Source organism: Schistocerca nitens, chromosome 1 (assembly GCF_023898315.1).
Source record: "Schistocerca nitens isolate TAMUIC-IGC-003100 chromosome 1, iqSchNite1.1, whole genome shotgun sequence".
NCBI lineage: Eukaryota > Metazoa > Arthropoda > Insecta > Orthoptera > Acrididae > Schistocerca > Schistocerca nitens.
The window spans coordinates 271,278,853-271,300,372 of record NC_064614.1 but is presented as its reverse complement, the minus strand read 5'-3'; the positions used below and the strand labels follow the sequence as shown (position 1 = coordinate 271,300,372).

The following is a 21,520-nucleotide window of genomic DNA, read 5'->3' as shown; positions in this document are numbered from 1 at the left end:
TCAAAGTTTTTCTTTCTTCTCCATGGACTTTAATACTTACTCCGAATTTTTCTTTTGTTTCCTTTAAAATGCTATCAGTCATACATTCCGGACTGACAGGCCGACGGCACTACTCTGGATGTGCAAAAATAAGAAATAAAATTGGCCCAAAAAATATTTCATGCACCTTAAAATAGGCAACCCAACATACATCATTGCTAATGGGATGCCTATCTTAAGGTGCACGAAATATTTTTTGGGCCACTTTTATTTTGTCCATCTTGTAAAAAATTATTCACTGTCGTTTGTCGTTTCATCCCCATGTGCAAGATACATCTTCAGATATATTCACATTTACTATGTTGCTGGTACGGGACCATATATTTCAATAAACAGAACCAATTTTAATGTCCGATTAAACCATGGAACTTCTGATTTGTGGATATTTATAACAAAAATACAATGTATGCAGATACAGACCATCCATTTTTTCTTGTGTGTCAACTCTACAAAATTTTATCAATTTCCTTCAAGTGTGTACCAGAAATGTGACTATCGACTCAAATGGTTCTTCTGTAAAAAAGAAGGTAAAACATTTTTAAGGAAATATATAGCCTCACTAAAAAATTGAAGCACTCAGAAGGGGAGGAGGAAACGAAATGAAACTCCACGGACTGAGAAGAATACAAAAACGAGTCAAATTTACAAATAAGTTGGCAGTATAAGCTCACTTATCATTATGATGTTCCAACCCCCTTGGCGTGTATGCTTGCTCTGGTTCACTTGGCAAACGGGCAAAAAGTTTTTGTTTCCAACCCTGTGGCAAGCTGGCAACCAACTGTTGTAACTGGTCCTCGATATCTTGCAACTGGCTCTGGGTCGGGGTTGACATCCAAAGTGGTCCCACACATGTTCTACCGGAGATGAATCTGAGGATTCTGCTGGTGATGCGAGTACCTCAGCATCACGCAGCCAGTTTATAGAGACACGTATCGTGTGGGATTTCGTGATGAATCGTTGTACCATCAGAATTTCCTCAGCCACTACCAGCTGTTACCTGAAGTCATACTCAATGGCTCCCCATGCAACGGTACCAAGTATAGCACCACTCCGCCTCTCCAGAACGCAGGAAGAATGGGACTTTTCTCCAGGTCGCCACCATAGTGACCCACGATGGTCATCAGTGGCAGTGCAGAACCGCGATTCATCGCTGAACACCATGGGACGCCGTTTATCAACAGTCCACACTTCCTGGGTCGCACCACCCATACACAGCTGTTTGTTTTGTGGTGTCTTCTTAGTCCGGCTGCTGACAGCCTCGACTCTCTTCCTAACACACTTCTGACCGTTTACACGTCACAGGGATCTGCAGCTCTAATCAATTAGATTAGTGGCGATGGTGTGAACGTGTATTAAGTTACATTGGCATTCGGCCGTCTCTTCCAGATGCTTCGCTTTTTTTGTCAGGCAAATTGTTATAGCTTATACAGGCACTTCTAGTTGTATAAGGACTTCCCCTGATTAGCCTCACTCAGTCCTCTTGTACACCTGAGAAAATGGACGCTCACTCCTACAACTTTCTAACGTAGCCATCAGCTAAGAAGTAATAAGGTAACACTTTTAATTTATGAATTGTAGTTAAGTATTTATTTAATTTGTTAATGTAATATTTCATGAGTGTTTTTGTACTTTTTTAAAAAAAGATGACGAAACCAGTTTAGCCAGTAGACAACATATGCGAGCATTGGCAGTTAATCTGTGTAGTCATCGCCCGTCCCCTTTAGCTGAATGGTCAGCGCGGCGGAATGCCACACCACGGGGCACGGATTCGATTCCCGGCTGGGGCAGGAGATTTTCTCCGCTCAGGGACTGGGTGTTGTGTTGTCCTCATTATCATTTCATCCCCATCTCCGACGCGCAAGTCGCCCAATGTGGCGTCGAATGCAATAAGTACTTGCCCTCGGCGGCCGAACTGCCCCGAATGGGGGACTCCCGGCCCAAAATGCCATACTCTCATTTCATTTGTGTAGTCATCTACGGAGGTAAATCGGTAACTGTCGCTTGTTCCTACAACAAGCAATTTCTCTCAGGATGTCTCCCACATATGTTGTCGAAACGTCAGTGAAGTATCGATCACGGTCTCTCAACTTGGATATTTTAACTTAAGTAATCATCGGCCGTGAAAGGCTACACGGTACAAAATATTTTGGTATTATATCTCAAAGAAGTTTCATTACAGAGAAAAGCATTACACCACTCAGAAAACTCCTATGAAGAATGAAGAGAATATGGACAAGTAAACCTTTCAACTTAGGATGGATAATCCGGAGTTTATGACTTACAGTTTTCGGTTCTGCAGAATGATACGTATCATTCTGTATAATGGTTACCAAAGTCTTTTGACAGGTTTCATGCTACCCTCCTACTGTCCTATTATATGCTAATCTTTCCCTCTCTCCATTGGGTAGTATAAAAGAGAGTCACCATGGGTGAACATGTTTTGTGCGATGACGTGATGCAGAATGGCTTATGCTTCATCTAGGGGAACATTACCTAATTTTGTTTTATGACTGGATAGTTCTCCTCCACACTTTCACTGGAACGCCAGTAAATTCATGAATGTCTCTCTGCCAGAGCTTTGAAACAATTGTAGCAGGAACATTGATATAATGCTGCTGCTCTGACGTTTGAAGAGCAGCATCTCTTACCTGATTTCAATACAGAATATCACCAATTTTATTTTTGCATCATTACCTTTTAATACTCCTTTGCAAATTTTCAATAAATATCACTAGTTATTCTCTTTCCGTTTGCAAATCGTTAAGGAAATTACAGAACTGAGCAACAAGTATCAACTATCTCTATGCCTGGGATTAATAGCTTTTGATCTTCTGACTCAGTTTCAACCAAATTGGTACTAATAGCCCGTCAGAAATAGGGCACTGATTCAGCCTTTGTTTTAATACTGAGGAAATGTTAAGGACCATTTAATTTTAGAGGGAGATTTAAATGCTAGAACTGGAAAACTGCCCGTTCCTAATTTAATATGTGCTAACGTAGAAGTTACTGTTATTCAGAATGGAACAAAACTAAGGAAATTCATAATAATGAACACAATTGCAGTTAACGAACACCTTCTTTAAGACTAAAGACATTCACGAATTTACATGGTCTGCACGAGATTACCGATCACTACGGTATGTAACAGTTAACTAAAAGTTAGCTCCATGAATAGTAAATATTCGAGTGAATGGAGGTGGAAATATAAATAGAGACAAAATCTTGTAAAATTAACATGCTAGATATAGTGAAGATGGAAAAATCGATCAACAAAAAATAGAAGTAAAGGTGAAATAAAATGAAACAAAAGGTTTAGGGTACATCTGTTGCAAGAAAAGAGCTTAAGAGATCTATATCAGAACACTCACACAATTACTGAATGAAATACCTATTAGTGAAGACAAAAAGAATAGTCTTACGGTAAAAACGTTGTAAAACAGCAAGTGAAGTACGAGATGAAAAACATAGAAACGACAGGGAAAGAGGTTTAAAAATTTGGAACGAAGAGATACAAAAAGCCATAAAAGATAAACAGACGGTATATGATGAATACCTTCAGAAGAAATAATTAGAAACTAAAGTTATTTACCATTGAAAAAGGAATGAAGCAAAAGTGATAGTAAGATCAGCACGTAGGACATCGTGGGACATTTACAAGCAGAGTTGTACGTGACATCCATGGGACACAAGACATACGATTAATGAAAATTTCAACAGAGAAGAAAGAGAGATGCAAATCCCAATGTAATACAAACATCTCAGTGGATTACACATTCCAAAGAACTATGTTATAATCCACATGCCAAAGAAGCAGTTATCAAAAAACAACTGCAAGGAGTATATTATATGGATCTGACGAAAGTGAAGACAGTTTTAAAAATATCAAAATCGTTTATCATCAAAATTCGATGGAATAAATTCCGAATTGATCAAACACGGAGGAATTCTCTCCGAATTAAGAACGCTACATCTCTTTAACATATGCTGAGTAAAATATGATATACTGGAAGAATAGTAAATACCGACGGTCATATACTTGTACGAGGTGTCTCAAACTTCTTGAGTCAAATTGAAACAGGTGATAGTGGGTCCACAACCGATTGTAAGGAGTTAGGGAACCAATGGACATAAATGCATATTTATTGTGTTATTGAGATACACAGCTTACACCGCATAAAAACAATGTAGCTAATAGTAACTGTAGTGACGACAGCCAGTCTCAATGCATGCATGGCAACAGCGCATAAAATTCTGCCAGACTCTCTCAAACACCCATGCTGTCTGTTGTACCAGGAGACATGCAGTTTGGAGCTAGCAAGTAGGTGTTCATCCTTTTCTACGGGGATTTCATTTATCGTCGTCTTCACGTAACACCGGTAGAAAAATTCCAGAGGCATGACATTCGACGATCACGCTGGCCACGGGACCTCCCGTTCCAGTCCAACGATGAGAGTACATGTTGTTCAAATGGTTCAAATGGCTCTGAGCACTATGGGACTCAACTGCTGAGGTCATTAGTCCCCTAGAACTTAGAACTACTTAAACCTAACTAACCTAAGGACACCACAAACATCCATGCCCGAGGCAGGATTCGAACCTGCGACCGTAGCGGTCACGCGGTTCCAGACTGCAGCGCCTTTAACCGCACGGCCACTTCGGCCGGCGTACATGTTGTTCCTGTGCCTGCAGACATTAACATCTAATGTGGCTGTGCACCGATTTGTTGAAACCACATCCTTTCGCGGACAACAAGGGCTGTGACAGCACATCTCCTAGGAACACCGGGTAATGTAGACCAGTCAAATGGAGAGGTAGCAAGAAAGGTCCTATTAGATGATCTTGGACAAAGCAAGCCCATACGTTGACAGAGAATCGTTGTTGGTGGCCGCCGATGTGGGTGGCGTGGGGATTGTCCACGTACCAGACATAGCTGTTACGGCCGATGAAAACACCATCTCTGGTAAATAAAGCGTCATTCGTGAACAATACAGACTGTACGAAGTTCAGCATTACGGCACTGTGATGGATAATCCTCGACAGAAGTGAACGCGGGGTTAAAAATCCGTTTGTCCCTGTGCTTGCACATGCTCTTTATGATTGGGTGTAATACCTATTCCACCAGTGCTCTGCGCCGCGCGGGGTAGCCGCGCGGCCTTAGGCGCCTTGCCGTGTCATCAGTGTATTGCGCCAAATGGCAGTGACGGGTGACGGGCATGTCATTGACATAGACATTAAGAAGAAGAGGGGACAGCACAGTGCCCTGCGGGGTACCCATTGACATGTGGCGTACACTGGAGCGCTTGCCCCGCTGAGCAACGAGGAAGGTCCTCTGGTGAAGGAAACCATCCACGATCTTAACGTAGATGTCAGGGGTGGGCGTTTGCGTCAGCATCTTATATACCAGGTTGTCATGCCAAATCTTATCATAAGCATTCTGCACATCCAAGAAGACCGTTGCAGTCGACATGCTGGTATTAAAACCCTTGATAATGTGATCCGTGACCCGGATAACTTGCAGCTCAGCGGACAGGTGGGAGGTAAACCCAAACTGTTCGGCACGCATCGTCCCGGATGCCGCCAGAGGCTGGGAAATGCGGTGGAGTATGAGAGACTCCAGGACCTTCGCCATGGTGTTCAAACGGCTGATGGTTCTTGTGGTGTCACCGCCAGACACCACACTTGCTAGGTGGTAGCCTTTAAATCGGCCGCGGTCCGCTAGTATACGTCGGACCCGCGTGTCGCCACTGTCAGTGATTGCAGAGCGAGCGCCGCCACACGGCAGGTCTAGAGAGACTTCCTAGCACTCGCCCCAGTTGTACAGCAGACTTTGCCAGCGATGGATCACTGACAAAATACGCTCTCATTTGCCGAGACGATAGTTAGCATACCCTTCAGCTACGTCATTTGCTACGACCTAGCAAGGCGCCATTACCAGTTTATATTGAGATTGTAATTATGTATCATCAAGAGCGATGTTCTCCAATTATGGATTAAAGTTAAGTATTCCAGAAGCTATGTACTATTTTTGGCTACTATAATTACTTTACCTTGTTCCAGACCTCACGCCAGTCTGCGTGAGCTTAAACGCGTGCATTTCGGCCTCCTCTAGCAACACGGTGTTGGCTCTTCTGCCAACACACCAGTTCTGTTGCTGGTAGGTACCGTATTGTCTTTAGAAGGCTTTGGAATCGCGATAAGTTTTGCCTGTTTCCACTGTGGAAGGAAAAGACCACAACAGTTCAATATCCTGGTGAAAAGCACTAGGGGCTTTCGCGGTAGCCGACAGAGATGTTCTTCGACGATTCCATCCAGGCTGGGGGCCGAATTACCTCGTTTCCTCCGGAGGATTCGGAACACTTCCGCTGTAGACGTAAGGCGAGGGACTGTAAGTGGTGGTCTGTTTCGGAAGGCAGCTACAGCCCTCAGGATATCTCGGTCATCCTGGAGTTCATCTGGCGCGGGGTCCAGGACGAGCAGTTGGGTTTGGGCCTGAACGGCATCAGCCAGGGTTTCCACCACACGGAAGGTATCATACATGAGACCATTGGCCGTCTGGACGGGGTGGTGGGTCTGCAAGGTGGTACGACGCAGGGCTCGTACGACAGCCCATTGTGAGCGTTCTCCGTGCATTCGTGCTGCTTTATGGGCCTGTGTGTCAACTATCGTGACGAGTACCGTTCCCCCTTCGATTACGCATCATACACTGTACACAGTAACACACCTCACCATGGACACCCACATGCTGTCTGATCCAATGGACAACTGACGCAAGGGATAGTGTTGTGCGTGCGGCACGGTTAATGCGCCAGTGCGATGCATCTGGTCCTCACATGTCACACGTACTGTGAGCCAAGTTCTGTAGAGTACGTCTGTTTAGTGGTCAGGGATGTACGCTATCTGTCACCCGCTGGCTGTTCCCAACAAACACCCGGGATCTATGCGAGAGTCTGGCAGAACTGCATGCGCCATTGCACTGAGAAGGGAATGGTCCAGTAAGACTTGTCGAAATCCACCCAGAAATTTTTTACACAGGGAGAAGACAACGAAAGAAACGCAATGCCAAAATTTTAGCTGCTAAGAGGCACTGCAAGTATTTTGTAAAAAATGTTGAAGTTACACGTTTTTCCGCGCGAGGAACATATTATAACAGCGGTTTGTACAGCCCTGCCCGCCTATCACGACTCGGCGAATCACTCATGCAACGCCGCGTAGCGGAATTATCCGGAGTTCACACACACCAATTTTAAGCACCTAAAGTCTGCTTTACAATGAAACGAATGGAACCGAACTCGTGCGAATGCTCATTTGCAGAAAATTAACTACCATTCGCTTGTATATGGATAGAATCGTTTATACTAGAAGGAACGGAAGAGAACACGAGGTAGCGAACATTGCCTATGAACGCTGTGTTATTAGTTTTTAGTTTTTGGAGCTAATATTCGGCATACAGGATATAACTCTATATTGTTAGAGCTACAATACGAAACTTAGCTATCCAGTGAGGATTATTTGCATCGTGAGAACACTGTTCTTGACGGCGTATCCAAAATGGCGCAGGGAAGCAAGAATTTAAGTGTCTCAGTTTGTACGGAAGCGTCACATCCGTGGATATCGTGCACTTTACACGGAATTGCATCTCCATCTCACCTTAGCACTGGTCCCAAATTTTCCTTGTATGTCGGCTGCCAGCTTCACCTGGCTTCTCACTACCATTGAGAGGAAATTTATGAACAGAACACTACCTACCGAGGTCGAGAATCATCTCAAGAGGTGACACAGCTAGCGTTCTACTACGCGTGTAAGGTCTAATGGTCATATTCATGTTTTCCTCTTTTTTTCTCTAAAACAAAACCGGTCTAGTAACGGCCGGCACGGTAGCTCAGCGTGTTCGGCCAGAGGGTTAGCTGCCCTCTGTAACAAAAAACTGAGTGAATGAATCAAAAACGAACTTCAACGGGCGTCAGGGGACGTCCGCCACGAAGAATTTCAACGAACTATAACGAAGAAAATGAGATTTTTTTTAAAAAAGTGGCAAAGCGCGCGCTTCCTGATTTAGAGAGAACGGGATCAAATCCCGTTCAGACCACAAATTTTTCACTATGATTCTTTACCGAGCGTCGACTTCTCCCAGATGTTGGAGTGGCCACGAAAGACATGTGGTTCGGGTTCCACGTTGAACTGCAGGTCACCATTCCCGATTAAGTAACTGGGGAAGGTTAGGGACACGTAAGTAGCTGCAGTGGCGTCCAGTTGAGAAGCCTTCAAGAGGCCTACCGGGTAGACCAGAGAGAATTCTCTTTCGCTCGTGCTTGTTAGCTTGTTTGCTCCCGTGACAACCTTGCGCAAGCTTGACAAACATTTTTTTAATAACTTCATATCGACAGTTCAATTCTTGCACATGTAATTCTGACAAAAGTGGCTAGTAGAGAAAAAAAAAATTAGGCAGTGTTTGATGTCACAGGCGATTTCCATCAATGAGGACTTGTAATTTGTTGAAATTAAATGTGTCTTGCAGTACTACATTTTATAACAATGCCTGTTCTTCGTTTATTGCCTGTAGTCGTCACAAAAATGCTAAGTGTCTGTTGAATGACAAAACAAACAAAAAAACATTTTTCTTGCACCAGGCACATCGGTCAAAGGAAAAATTGATGCAGTCAGGTTCTTCTCAGTGACCACTGGTTTTATTTAGACCGAACTGGAATGGAGTCAGAAATGATCCCGGTCGTTGTTCTGCATATTGTGCTGCTTACCAGGCATGCTTGATCAAATTCTAAAACCATGGCGAAGGAAACTGGTAATGCACAAATGACTGGAGCTTCAGAGTACCGTTCCGCTGACAAACGTGAAATGAGAGAGAGAGATATCGGAAATTATGTTGTCTGATAATTTCCTGAAAAATGCTTTCCACTGTCGAAAAAATTCTTTACCGAGAGGTTAAATGCCGGCCGTGGTGGCCGAGCGGTTCTAGGCGCTTCAGTCCGGAACCGTGCGACTGCTACGGTCGCAGGTTGGAATCCTGCCTCGCGCATGGATGTGTGTGCTGTCCTTAGGTTAGTTAGGTTTACATAGTTCTATGGGACTGATGACCTCAGATGTTAATTCCCATAGTGCTCAGAGCCATTTGAACCATATTTGAGAGGTTAAGTCGCACTAGTAGTTCCAGGCGGAATTCACATTACATCTACAGATTTTTCGTTGTCTCCACAAAAACAGACGCGTCGTTATGCTCAGGCCATGAATCCAACAAAAGCAATGGAATAGTTTCTGCAACTATAAGTTTCGAACGAAATGTTGAAAATTATTCTTCCCCATTATTCCAGATTTTGATACGTCGATTACAATATTCTGCAATTAAACAGTTCAAAAAAAATGGTTCAAATGGCTCTGAGCACTATGGGACTCAACTGCTGAGGTCATTAGTCCCCTAGAACTTAGAACTAGTTAAACCTAACTAACCTAAGGACATCACAAACATCCATGCCCGAGGCAGGATTCGAACCTGCGACCGTAGCGGTCTTGCGGTTCTAGACTGCAGCGCCTTTAACCGCACGGCCACTTCGGCCGGCTAAACAGTTCACTTTTTATATTTGGTCCTAATTCGCCTTGCGGTTCTTGGAGACAAACAACTGACTCGCCGCAGTGAGTACACCGGTTCCCGTCAGATCACTGAAGTTCAGCGGTATCGGGTGTGCCGGCACTTGGATGGGTGACCATCCTGGCCGCTATGCACTGTTTCTGTTTATCGGGGTCACTCAGCCTCTTCATGCCAATTGAGGAGCTACTCGAACGAATAGTAGCGGCTCCGGTCAAAGAAAACCATGATAACGACCGGGAGAGCGGTGTGCTGACCACACGCCCCTCCTATCCGCGTCCTCAGCTAAGAATGACACGGCGGTCGGATGGTCCCGATGGGCCATTTGTGGCCTGAAGGCGGAGTGCTTTTCTTGGAGACAGATCTACAACTGCGGAAACAGTAAACCACTCATACATATCACTGGCATTATCGTATACGAATGTGTAATTGCATTCATTGACTGGACAACCGACTGCGCCTTTTTTTCACCTCGAAATGATAAAGAGCAGCGCGCACGCATCTCTTTCACGAAACCTGACTGATCAGCGCTATAAACAGCACTTGCAGGGATAACAACAATTTTCGTTTTTACGTCAGCTATGAATTTCTCTGTAGCATCGTCTATCACTGGCAGCTGCTCTACACGTTTACGTGCCATAAAGTTGGTAATTATTCTGTACGATTTCTTGAACCTGCGTAGCCAGGTCGACGAATACTGGAAATTAGCCATGTTGATGTCAGATGCAGTTTGGTGGGCCCAATCTCGTAGATCTCCATCGGTAACGGTGCATAACCTCTGACGAGCAGCTCTAAATCTTTCGAACAGTTTTTCTTTCAGATGGTTTCGGGTGTCCGTTTGGCGCATATTCATCCCTCCATGTAATTCAGTCTTCCATTTGTACTGTTCACGCTCCAATTTTACGAAACGAAAACGCCTTTGCGCACTGCGTAACTACAAGCGTTTTTTCCCTCTCTTGTTTAACCAATATTTCATTGCCTTTTCTTTGTCGCTGAAAGCTGTTGCAGTACTTTTTTTTTTACGTTACGTTACGTTTTTGGTATGCGGTGTACGCTGTGTATGTCCATAAGACAATAAATATGCATTTGCAACCATTGGGTCCTTATTTCGATACTGTCGGTTATGGAGCCACTATCACCTGTTTAAATTTCACCTAACAGGTTTAGACACTCTGTATAAGAAAGGTGCTTGAAGTAATACATCTAACTACGGGATTTGTAAGTCTCCTGAATACTGCTTAAAAAATCTACATCACAGTATTAAATTAGAGGCTATTAAATATCTCAGTTGTAATTTTAGTGGAGGAACAAGCAGGCTTCCGAAAGGGAGGATCGTTCGTAGAAGATACTTTCGCACTGAAACAGATAATAGAAACGAGGCGAGAATTTAATCTGGAAACTCATCTAGCAATTATGGATTATGAAAGAGTATTTGACGGTACTCATAGACATAAGCTATGGGTAATAACGGAAAAAGAGGAATTCCTAACTAACTGAGTCAAGTCGGCAGAAAGCCTACATATGAACATCAGATTTATAATCGACAGGGATAAAGAGATAATAACCTGAAATACAAAAACAAGTCAAGAGGTAAAACTAGGGCGTAGCGTCTAACGAACATTATTTATTATCTGCACGAGCGGAATCGCAGCACAAAGGAGTTGTGCGAGATAAACAAAAAATGGTAGACGTGTTTCTTCATCTGAAAGATGATTTCTACTCACATTTCGCGCCATTCGCATAAGACAGGCGCTAGTAAGTCAGGTTTCCTTCAAATACACGCCGTAACGATCGTGAGCGTTATTTACCTTTGAAATTGCACGTGGTGAGTTGATGTTAGACAAGAATGCCTTTAAGGTGACGAAGACGTCATTATTAACACCTCACTATTTGAACGATGTCGTGTAATTGGGCTACGAGAAGCTGGATGTTCCATCTGCGAAATTCCAAAAAGACTTAGCAGGAATGCAGCCACTTTACATGATTGTTAGGAGCGGTCGCCACCAGAATGACCGAGTGAGATGGTGCAGTGGTTAGCACACTGGTCTCGCATTCGGGAGGACAGCGGTTCAAACTTTCATATCTTTACAGTTGAAAACTATGAAGAGATTCATGTAAATGGAACTTTTCCGTACGTCATACGCGTTGCTAATATCGTACTGCTCGCCTTGCAGATCAACTTCAACAACGAATGTAAGGACATCACCGAGTTGGATTAACGTAAGAGGGAGTTTAGCTTCAAACAGCATCTACACGTTTCACCCCACGTTTGTTTACGGTAATCAACGTGTGAATGTCAGAGAACCACTCAACAAATTGCAGTGAAGAACATTACAGAAACGTCATTATGCATTGCGGAGAGCCCACGTTCCAGGGCGAGTGAAACGCTGTCTCATCGGCAAAAAAATTTCTCGCCCCACTGCGCCTTTGCAGTTGGCGCAGCGATCGAGTTACACTCAGCAGCGCAAGCAGTGCCTCTAAGTGAGCACAAGGCAGTAGCGATCATGAGATATTTATGTTTCAAACGTACATTGTACAGAAACATTGGTAAATGTAAGGGCTTGACAGAGTCGGAAAAAGGGGCAATCTTGTTTGACCTTGCCTAAGCCCAAACGGTGTTGCTGCATTTGTTGATGTTTTGCACGGATTATTCAATGTGTCTACAAGCAGTTGTATAAGACGAGTGTCCACGATACACGACGTCAGAATTGTTGTTGTAAAAAAAGATCCTGGGAGAGGGACCGGAAACGCATTTCATTGCTTGTGAATCAAAATCACTTGCAAACCCATTAGGAATTGCATCAGGCAGTGAATGAAAGCCCATCTCCATTTGTAGGCGAGAGAACAGTCCGTGCAGTAAATATTTGGAGTCTGTCACTTCGCAAGAGGCCATGCTCACAAAGCCACATAAAGACGACAACAGTAAAGTTCATCGGGCGGGAAGAATATGTGACTGGTTTTCTGAACACTCCCCCAGTCTATTACATCTCGACTGGCCTTCAAAATCACCTGACTTGAAACTGTGGGACAAGTTGGAACAGTGGGTAAAACGGTGATAGAACTGTCCTCGCAATTTGGTGGAACTGTGCGATCAGATCCTTAGCAGTGGCTTAATCTGGATGCGACATACCTGCACAAACTTCTGGACTAACTTCGCAAGCAAATCCAGGCCTTTATCAAGTCCACAGTCGGAATTACACGGTATTAGATGAAGGTTGTAATGATTTATGTAGGAGTGACTAATTTTTTGTCGAGTGAGTGCACTACGTAAGTCAATAAACATATTCTGCAGTCCCCACGATGGTATATTCAGAGAAATTTCTACGTGGAGGAGGGATCAACAGTCATTCATTCATACCAGCCAATGCCTAAGGTGGTGACAGGACGGGGCTGCAGTCAGATGATGACATGACAAGCACGCTCTGCTAAGCGCCGTACGATGACTTGCAGATTACAGAGTAATTGTAGAACAAATCAAATCTGAAAATAGGCCAGAAAATTAATTGCAGAAATGCAAAATGATGTTTAACCTATATGCATACCCAGCATAATACAGAATGCGACAAAACATCCACCCTAATGTAACGTTCAAATGAAAAACCGGTGGATCGAAAATAAAAAGTATTAACGTGAATGATGCATATACATAGCGGAAATTTTTCATTTGTAAACAATGTGTCACGCAGGGGGTGTCATCTACTGTCAATGCATTGTTGAAAGCGACTTCACATACTATGCATTATTCTCACGAACATTTCTGAAGAATGAGATCAGTTTGTTACTGTATTGCATCCCTGTATTGCTGGCTAAGTCCTTGGCCGATGTTCGAACACCTCAGTCTTAAGAAGGCCTCGCAGAAAACAACTGCAGCGAGTAATGACCGATGATAGTGGTGGGCAGCGGACATAGCGACGTGAAGGAATTAAGCGTCCGGGAAAAGAATGTCTCTGACCATACCTGATGAACTTGTAGTGCTGATGCAAAAGAAGTGTTTATCGTGTTACTGTTTCGTTGAGAATTTACTGTCACAGTAGCATCGTCCACTTCAGAAAACTAAGGACCAGTTATCTCGACTCTTCCAACCCCGCACCTAACAGTGACACAGTTTTTCATGAAGTTCACTAGGATTTTTTCACTTCAGTATCGGAAGTTTCGACGATGAGCCCATTTCGTTAAGATCATCCGATTAGTGCCTTCGATTAGTGCGTCTTGATAAATGCGTTTATCACTGCGAACAACCACAGCATCTTCAAGCACATTTTCAAGGATGTTTGCACATGATCTCAAACCTTTGTGGAAGTAACGTTCAACCAATTGTTGAACAGTATGCGTCCTGTACTGATGAATTGGTAAGTCCTGTTGCAAAATTCGACGCAGACTCGATCAGATAACTGAAGACTTATAGAGTGTTGAAGAGCAGTTCTCTCCGAAGATTGCTGAAATGTGCTGAAATGAATGCCTTACTGCAGTAATGTTATCTGGGGTGCTAATACTGCGTGGCCTTGCTCTTTTTTTTTTTTTTTTTCGTTGCACCACCACTTGCTTTAAAATTAGACTACGGCAATGCATGTAAACAAAGTTCCCTCTCGATAGACATCATTCACGTTTTTACAGTTTCTATATTTTGATCCATCTGTTTTTATTTGAACTTTAAATAAGATGTTTTGTCACTGCCGGCCGTGGTGGCCGAGCGGTTCTAGGCGCATCAGTCCGGAACCGCGCGACTACTACGGTCGTAGGTTCGAATCCTGCCTGGGGCATGGATGTGTGTGATGTCCTTAGGTTAGTTAGGTTTAAGTAGTTCTAAGTGCTAGGGGACTGAAGACCTCAGATGTTAAGTTCCATAGTGCTCAGAGCCATTTGAACCCATTTGTTTTGCCACACCTTGAAATGTTATTTACAATGGAAATGTTATTTACAATGGAAAATAAGACCCACCAAGCAAAGCATATCCCCAGACATGCATATTTTCGCTCCATGCTGCATCTACTTATCAGCATTCCATTAGAAAGCCTGAGGTAGATAAATAATCTGGAATTTAGCGACAAATAATGGATAGGAAGGAAGCAGATAGTTAAAGATGCGTGGCAACTGACACAGAAATTAACGCTTGTTAAATAGTATGAAGTAATGACGAAAACCAATTACGCCTCGGTACCATGCGCTGGTATAATCTCTGGAGGAATCACATGTTTTTTTAAATAAGATTTTAAAAAACTGAATATCAGCTTCCGTACCGAGTATACATTGGATAGGTTGACGGACCACACAAACGACAAAGTGTACCCGTTTTGTGGTCTAGGATCTACTAAATTAACTGTGGCGGACTCCAGAAAATTTTTATATAAGTAATAGAAGACGTGATGTCAACACGAAATTTAAAGAGCACACTAGGCTGATTGAGAGCAATAACTATAAAGTGTCACCACGTTTGAGAGAGAACCCACATACCAGTTCAGGGGCCATCAAAAGCAACAGAAAGGAAGACAAATAGATGCACTCAAGGAAATGTAAATACACACGCTTGTGAAAAAAAATGGTTCAAATGGCTCTGAGCACTATGGGACTTAACATCTTAGGTCATGAGTCCCCTAGAACTTAGAACTAGTTAAACCTAACTAACCTAAGGACATCACACACATCCATGCCCGAGGCAGGATTCGAACCTGCGACCGTAGCAGTCGCGCGGTTCCGGACTGCGCGCCTAGAACCGCGAGACCACCGCGGCCGGCGCTTGTGAAAAGGGAGCTGGAAAATATATTGAACGAACAAACAGAATTAAGTAGCATAAGGTTTTTTACGGAACTTCAAGGTAGGATCTGATGAAACTGAACGGTATAAATGTGGCAAGTAAATGCCTAGGCATCGCGCAATTACATGTTTCTTTATTATGTGGCACCTTACATCCTCGTCAAGCTTGTGAATATTTTGTGTTTCGATAACTGAAAATGTTTATTTTTAAAAGTTTTGACTTCATTTATAGAATGGCTTGACGTAAACCTGAACATATTTGTGTGAGCAAGGTGGAATACATATACGATAAAAATTTTAAACACACTGACAGAAGATGTAGCAGGTGGCTATAATTAAAGCGCAGCTACTGCGGAGGTCCAGTGAGCGCTGCAATTATCATACGGCAGCGAAGCTAGGTAGATATGCTAATGCGTTAATGCGGGACCGATTTACGGTGGAAAACTAATTAGTTCCAATATTAGCCACGAGCTCCAAGCCATAATGTGAATGAACAGTATGGCTATTGGGAAGAGAGGCCGTGCGCTGTTGGTGAAACTGTTTTATGTGAACGGCAGCAATTACAGTGCTGCATTGAGGGAATATCGCTGACTGAATGACCTGAGGAGTGGTCGGAGGTCATGCAATGGTTCAAAGGAGATGATAAGAAAATTCTAAAACACTGGTAAGAAGGCGTCCTATACCGGTGTAAGTTATTGACGAGGTTGCCGTTGCTGTAACTGATCATGCAGCACGTGGCGCAAGTAATGTCAGTGCTCGTGCAGTGTCACGAGAGTTGACAACAGTTCGGAAAGTTTTGCGCTCTATTGTACGCTGTACCAGTACAAGATCCAGACGGTGCAGCAACTGAAACCTCTTGATGCGTAGAAACGTTCTGAGTCTGCTATTCGGTATCTGGCACGGATCGACGTTAGTGACAGGTGGCCGGACAACATTCTACAGAGTGAGGAGGCGCATTTTACACTACAGGGTGCAATGAATACACGGAACTGCCGAATTTTGGCTACTGTTAAACCGCACGAAGAGCCATTGCACTATTGCACTCGCCGCATGTGGCTGTGTGTGGCGCGGATTCACCAGCACCTTTATTCTCGGTCCTTTCTCCCTTGAAGAGAATACAAACAAAGGGCCTGTCAGGTGTAGCGCGACATCTGCACATTATAGACACCTCCTTGTACAGCATGTGATTCCTGCTTTGGAAGAGTGCTACTGTATGGAAACCACTGTTTTCATGCAAGATGGGGCATACCTCATGTCACTCGCCCAGTGAAAGACCTGCTTAATGCAACCTTTCACCAAGCTCGAAATTTAGTGCGGACGTCAATGCGAGATGCTTTTAATAGTTTCCACAATGAAACATTGTCTCAAAACATGGTAGAAAACCCAAAGAGATCGTGGTCGTATATTAAGTACACCAGTGGCAGAAAACAGTCAATACCGTCACTGCGCGATAGCAATGGAAATGTTACCGATGATGGTGTCACTAAAGCGGAGTTACTAAATACAGTTTTCCGTAGTTCCTTCACGAAAGAAGACGAAGTAAATGTACCAGAATTTGAAACCAGAACAGCTGTTAGCATGAGTCACAGAAAAGTAGATATCTTAGGTGTTGTGAAACAACTCAAATCACTTAAGAAAGGCAAGTCTTCCGGTCCAGGAGGTATATCAATCAGGTTCCTTTCAGAGTATGCAGACACAATAGCGCCTTTCTTAGCAATCATATACAACCGCTCACTTGACGAAAGGTCTGTTCCTAAAGACTGGAAAGTAGCACAGGTCTCACCAATATCCAAGAAAAGAAATAGGAGGAACCCATTGAATTACAGACGCATATCACTGACCTCAGTTTGCAGTAGGATTCTGGAGCATATACTGTACTCGAACATTATGAATTACCTTGAACAATGACTTATTGATACATAACCAAGACGGATTCAGAAAATATCGTTCTTGTGCAACACAGCTAGCTCTTCATTCCCATGAAGTAATGAGTGCTGTCGACAAGGGATCTCTGATCGATTCCATATTCCTAGATTTCCAGAAGGCTTTTGATACCGTTCCTCACAAGCGACTATTAATCAAATTGCGTGCATATGGAGTATCGGCTCAGTTGAGTGACTGGATTCGTGATTTCCTCTCAGAGAGGTCACAGTTCGTAGTGATAGACGGTAAATTATCGAGAAGAGCAGAAGTGGTATCTGGCGTTCCGCAAGGTAGTGTCATAGGCCCTCTACTGTGATGATCTAGGTGATAATCTGAGCAGCCCCTTTAGATTGTTTGCAGATGACACTGTAATTTACCGTCTAGTAAAAGCATCAGACGATCAATTCCAATTTCAAAATGATCTAGAGAGAATTTCCGTTTGGTGCGAAAAGTGGCAATTGGCACTAAACAAAGAATAGTGCGAGATCATCCACGTGAGTACTAAAAGAAATCCGATAAATTTTGGGTATACGGTAAATCGCACAAATCTAAGGGCTGTCAATTCGACTAAGTACCTAGGAATTACAATTACGAGCAACTTAAATTGGAAAGACCACATAGATAATATTGTGAGGAAGGCGAAAAAAAGACTGTGTTTTGTCGGCAGAACACTTAGAAGATGCGACAAACCCACTAAAGATACAGCCTACATTACACTTGTCCGTCCTCTGTTGGAATACTGCTGCGCGGTGTGGGATGCTTACCAGTTAGGATTGAAGGAGGACATCGAAAAAGTGCAAAGAAGGGCAGCTCATTTCGTGTTATCCCGCAATAGGGGGAGAGTGTCACTGATATGATACGCGAATTGGAGTGGCAGTCACTGAATCAAAGGCGGTTTTCTTTGTGGCGAGATCTATTTACGAAATTTCAGTTATCAACTTTCTCTTGCGAATGTGAAAATATTTTGTTGACATCCACCTACGTAGGGAGAAATGATCATCATAATAAAATACGAGAAATCAGAGCTCGAACGGAAAGATTTAGGTGTTCCCCTTTTTCCCATGCGCCATTCGAGAGTGGAATGGTAGAGAAGTAGTATGAAAATGTTTCGATGAACCTTCTGCCAAGCACTTAAGTGTGAACTGCAGAGTAACCATGCAGATGTAGATGTAGAAATGTGTTACCTCCAGAGTTTTTCCAGAAGCATGGCCTCCAAGAACACCTGATCTGAATCCACATGAATGTTGGCTCTGCAGATATCTAAAAGAACTCATTTACCAGCAAAATGTTCGGTCTCTATCTGATCTGAATGCCAGTATACAAGAATACGTTATTCAGATTCCACCGGAAATGTTGCGAGGAACTGTTGATCACGTCGTTTAACGGACGCAGCACCTAGTCAACGTCTCTCGTGTACATACTGAACAAATTTTGTAATCTCAGGTTAATACTAAAATCATTCTTATGCCTTTCTCACTTGTTTGCCCTGTTCTACCCAAGTCCCGATCCTAATCCATTACATATGGAAACATTGCATACGTTTTTCTTGCATTCACAGAGCCAGATTTGCACCTGGTGGTCAAAACTGGAACTGATTGGTTTTGCAGCGTAAATCGGTGTAGCATGAACGCATTTTGATATCTACAATGTTTCGCTGTCTAGAGATAAGTACAGCCCTCACTGGATTTGTGTGAGTAGCTGCACTTTAATTATAACCACTCGGTATAATAGTGAGGAACCGTGTCCTCGTCAAATATCGATAGGTGGCATCAGTTGGACAGTGGTGACCGTCGGTATATCTTTGAGCAGCAGTTTACTCTAAACTGGACAGAGTCGTATCAACCCCGCTTGAGCACTATTCTTTGCGATATATCAGTTTTTAAGTTTACCTACTTATATCTCTACGGAAGTAACGTTATTTCAAAACGTTGACGAATACGTAACGCGGCTCTCGCTGTGTTTACAGCGACAGCGTTTACGTATTAAAATGTTAGATGTACATTTGTACACATCCAAAAAAGGTTGCTATATAAATTCTACGAGTATACTTGAAAATGGTAATCAGCCGAAATTACCTAATAGTGGTATAAATGACAGTGGTTATGTAACAGACAGGGCAGAAAATGTAATTTTTTTCAACTATCAGATATAAATTAGTACAAGTCTTACAGCCGGTTGGATGGATATTCGCGGTTATAGGGCAGTCGAAGAGCGTGTGGATGGACGAAAAAAGAAAAGAGAAGGGTACGAACAGTCTAGAGCAATTTTCGTAAACTAAACAGAGTTTTCAAAACCAAGGTTCCAATGTGTCTAATTAGGAAAGCTTACTCGTGCATTCTGTTTGTACTACTAGTTTTAATTGATGACAGTGGTACATGATTTTTCATGCGACCACCGTTCAAGAACCATGGGTCACTCAGCAAACAATGGCGAGATGAATGTTGTGAACTGCAAGAAGAAACAGAAAAATAGGCAGTGGGATCAGGAAACGGAATGGAGGCGAAGACGTAGTGATGACCGTAAAGAAAATAGATCGGGTGTGAGCAGGACATGTAGTAGCTAGGCTAATGAGTGCTAGGTGCACCGCCGAAGTTCTGTACTGAATTCCAGTGGCTAAGAAAAGACGTAAATGGCAAGACGCAATGTAGACAGCTGTTATAAAACATGGGGGTCTATATCTGAAGCCCGCAATGCACAGAAAAACCTAGAGGCCGTTATCCGTAGTAGATGTTGAATGGTTGATGAGGATAACGATATTCGTGATAATCGTTCGAGAAACGCGAATTCTCTGAAATCTGTAAAACACAGGTTTATGTAGGTTAACATTCAGTGTGTTGCATTTTCGTTATCACCTGTGTAGTTTGCTAGTGTGATCGTCAGCGAACTGTGAAATTTTTCCCCTTAAGCAGCGCTCAAAATCTGCCCTGATTTACTGTCATTCTACGCACACGTTGAAAAGCCGATATATTTCCTCTGTATTTCTCACTCAGTACTCGATAGTGAATCCCTTATGATACACAGCACCTCACGCTAGAATTGTAAGTATACTTACCTGGAAAAAATGGTACGAACTGTGAGCTACATAATGCCGAAAGAAAAGCCCGTGCCTTTGTCCGTCAAGATAACAGCAGCTTCCTGTTTCTAGTTTCAGAGAGAAAACCATTTCAAGCTCCAGTAAGCTTACACTTTGCCCGCAGCGTTTGTGGGGTCACGCACCAGATACTGCACGTTTCTGCCCTAGACGGGTATCATCTACCGCTTTTGCAAAGCAAACCCACTTTCCGTCCAGAGCCAATCATTACTTTAAAATTATTAGCAGCAATTTTCTTAAAACGTAATTAGTTTCATACATATACCTGGATATGCTTATTGCTTGTGAGTTGTTAACGCATTTATGGAAGCTATTCGGATCCGAATATTATGACCGTAAAGATTTTTCGAAAAAATTGTGGAAAAAATACGATGTTGAGATCGGTTTCATGATCCCACAGACCAACATTATCGACCGTTCAATAGTGGTGTAACATTCTTGAGCTTATCAGACATAGAAGACGAATCCTTTGTGCCAGAAAAGAATTAAACATGAGCGCCCCCAAGCAACGTTTCCCCATGAATGATGTTTTATTCACATATAACACACACATTGTATGGTCATTCTGCTTTCAATTCAGTGATTCAGTCGTGTATAGAAATAGAGGTGGCGGATGTCATTACGCACTAGTGTGGTCCACAGTACTCTCAGTTTTGATTACAACTCGTAAGTGGGTGTTGTTGACAACACAGACAATACCAGACGAACACATCGTCCAACATGCACTATACATTCTAAATGGGGGAAGTCTTGTGATCATGATGATTAGGGAAATCGACAAATGAAAAACATTTTTCCGAGTCCGGTGCGAGAAGCAGCAATTGTCGTCCTGCTAGAAATGCACAGCTCCCTTATGTTGTAAGAATGGCAACATAGTGGTGTTAAAGCCGTTCTGGATGTATCTTTTACAACACAGTGTTTCCTCGACTAACATTAGAGATGTCTGATGCGATGCTATCCGCAGATTTACTGATTAGAATCTTTAATAGTTAAATTGGTAACCGATCCTTTTTCGAGTAAATTGGAGCAGTATTTAGCGTACCTCAGTGTCGCACACACATTAGCAATGTATTTACTAAATACCAGTAGAGTCATTTTTCTCTAACTTGAGATAAGTAATT

General features: G+C 43.0%; 1 protein-coding gene across 1 annotated transcript in view; it reads left to right on the top strand.

Annotated features, from left to right (window-relative positions):
• LOC126242682 (thyrotropin receptor-like) overlaps positions 1 to 21,520 on the top strand; it is a 706,981-nt gene that overhangs the window by 509,584 nt on the left and 175,877 nt on the right. The gene's annotated exons all lie outside the window — the stretch shown is intronic.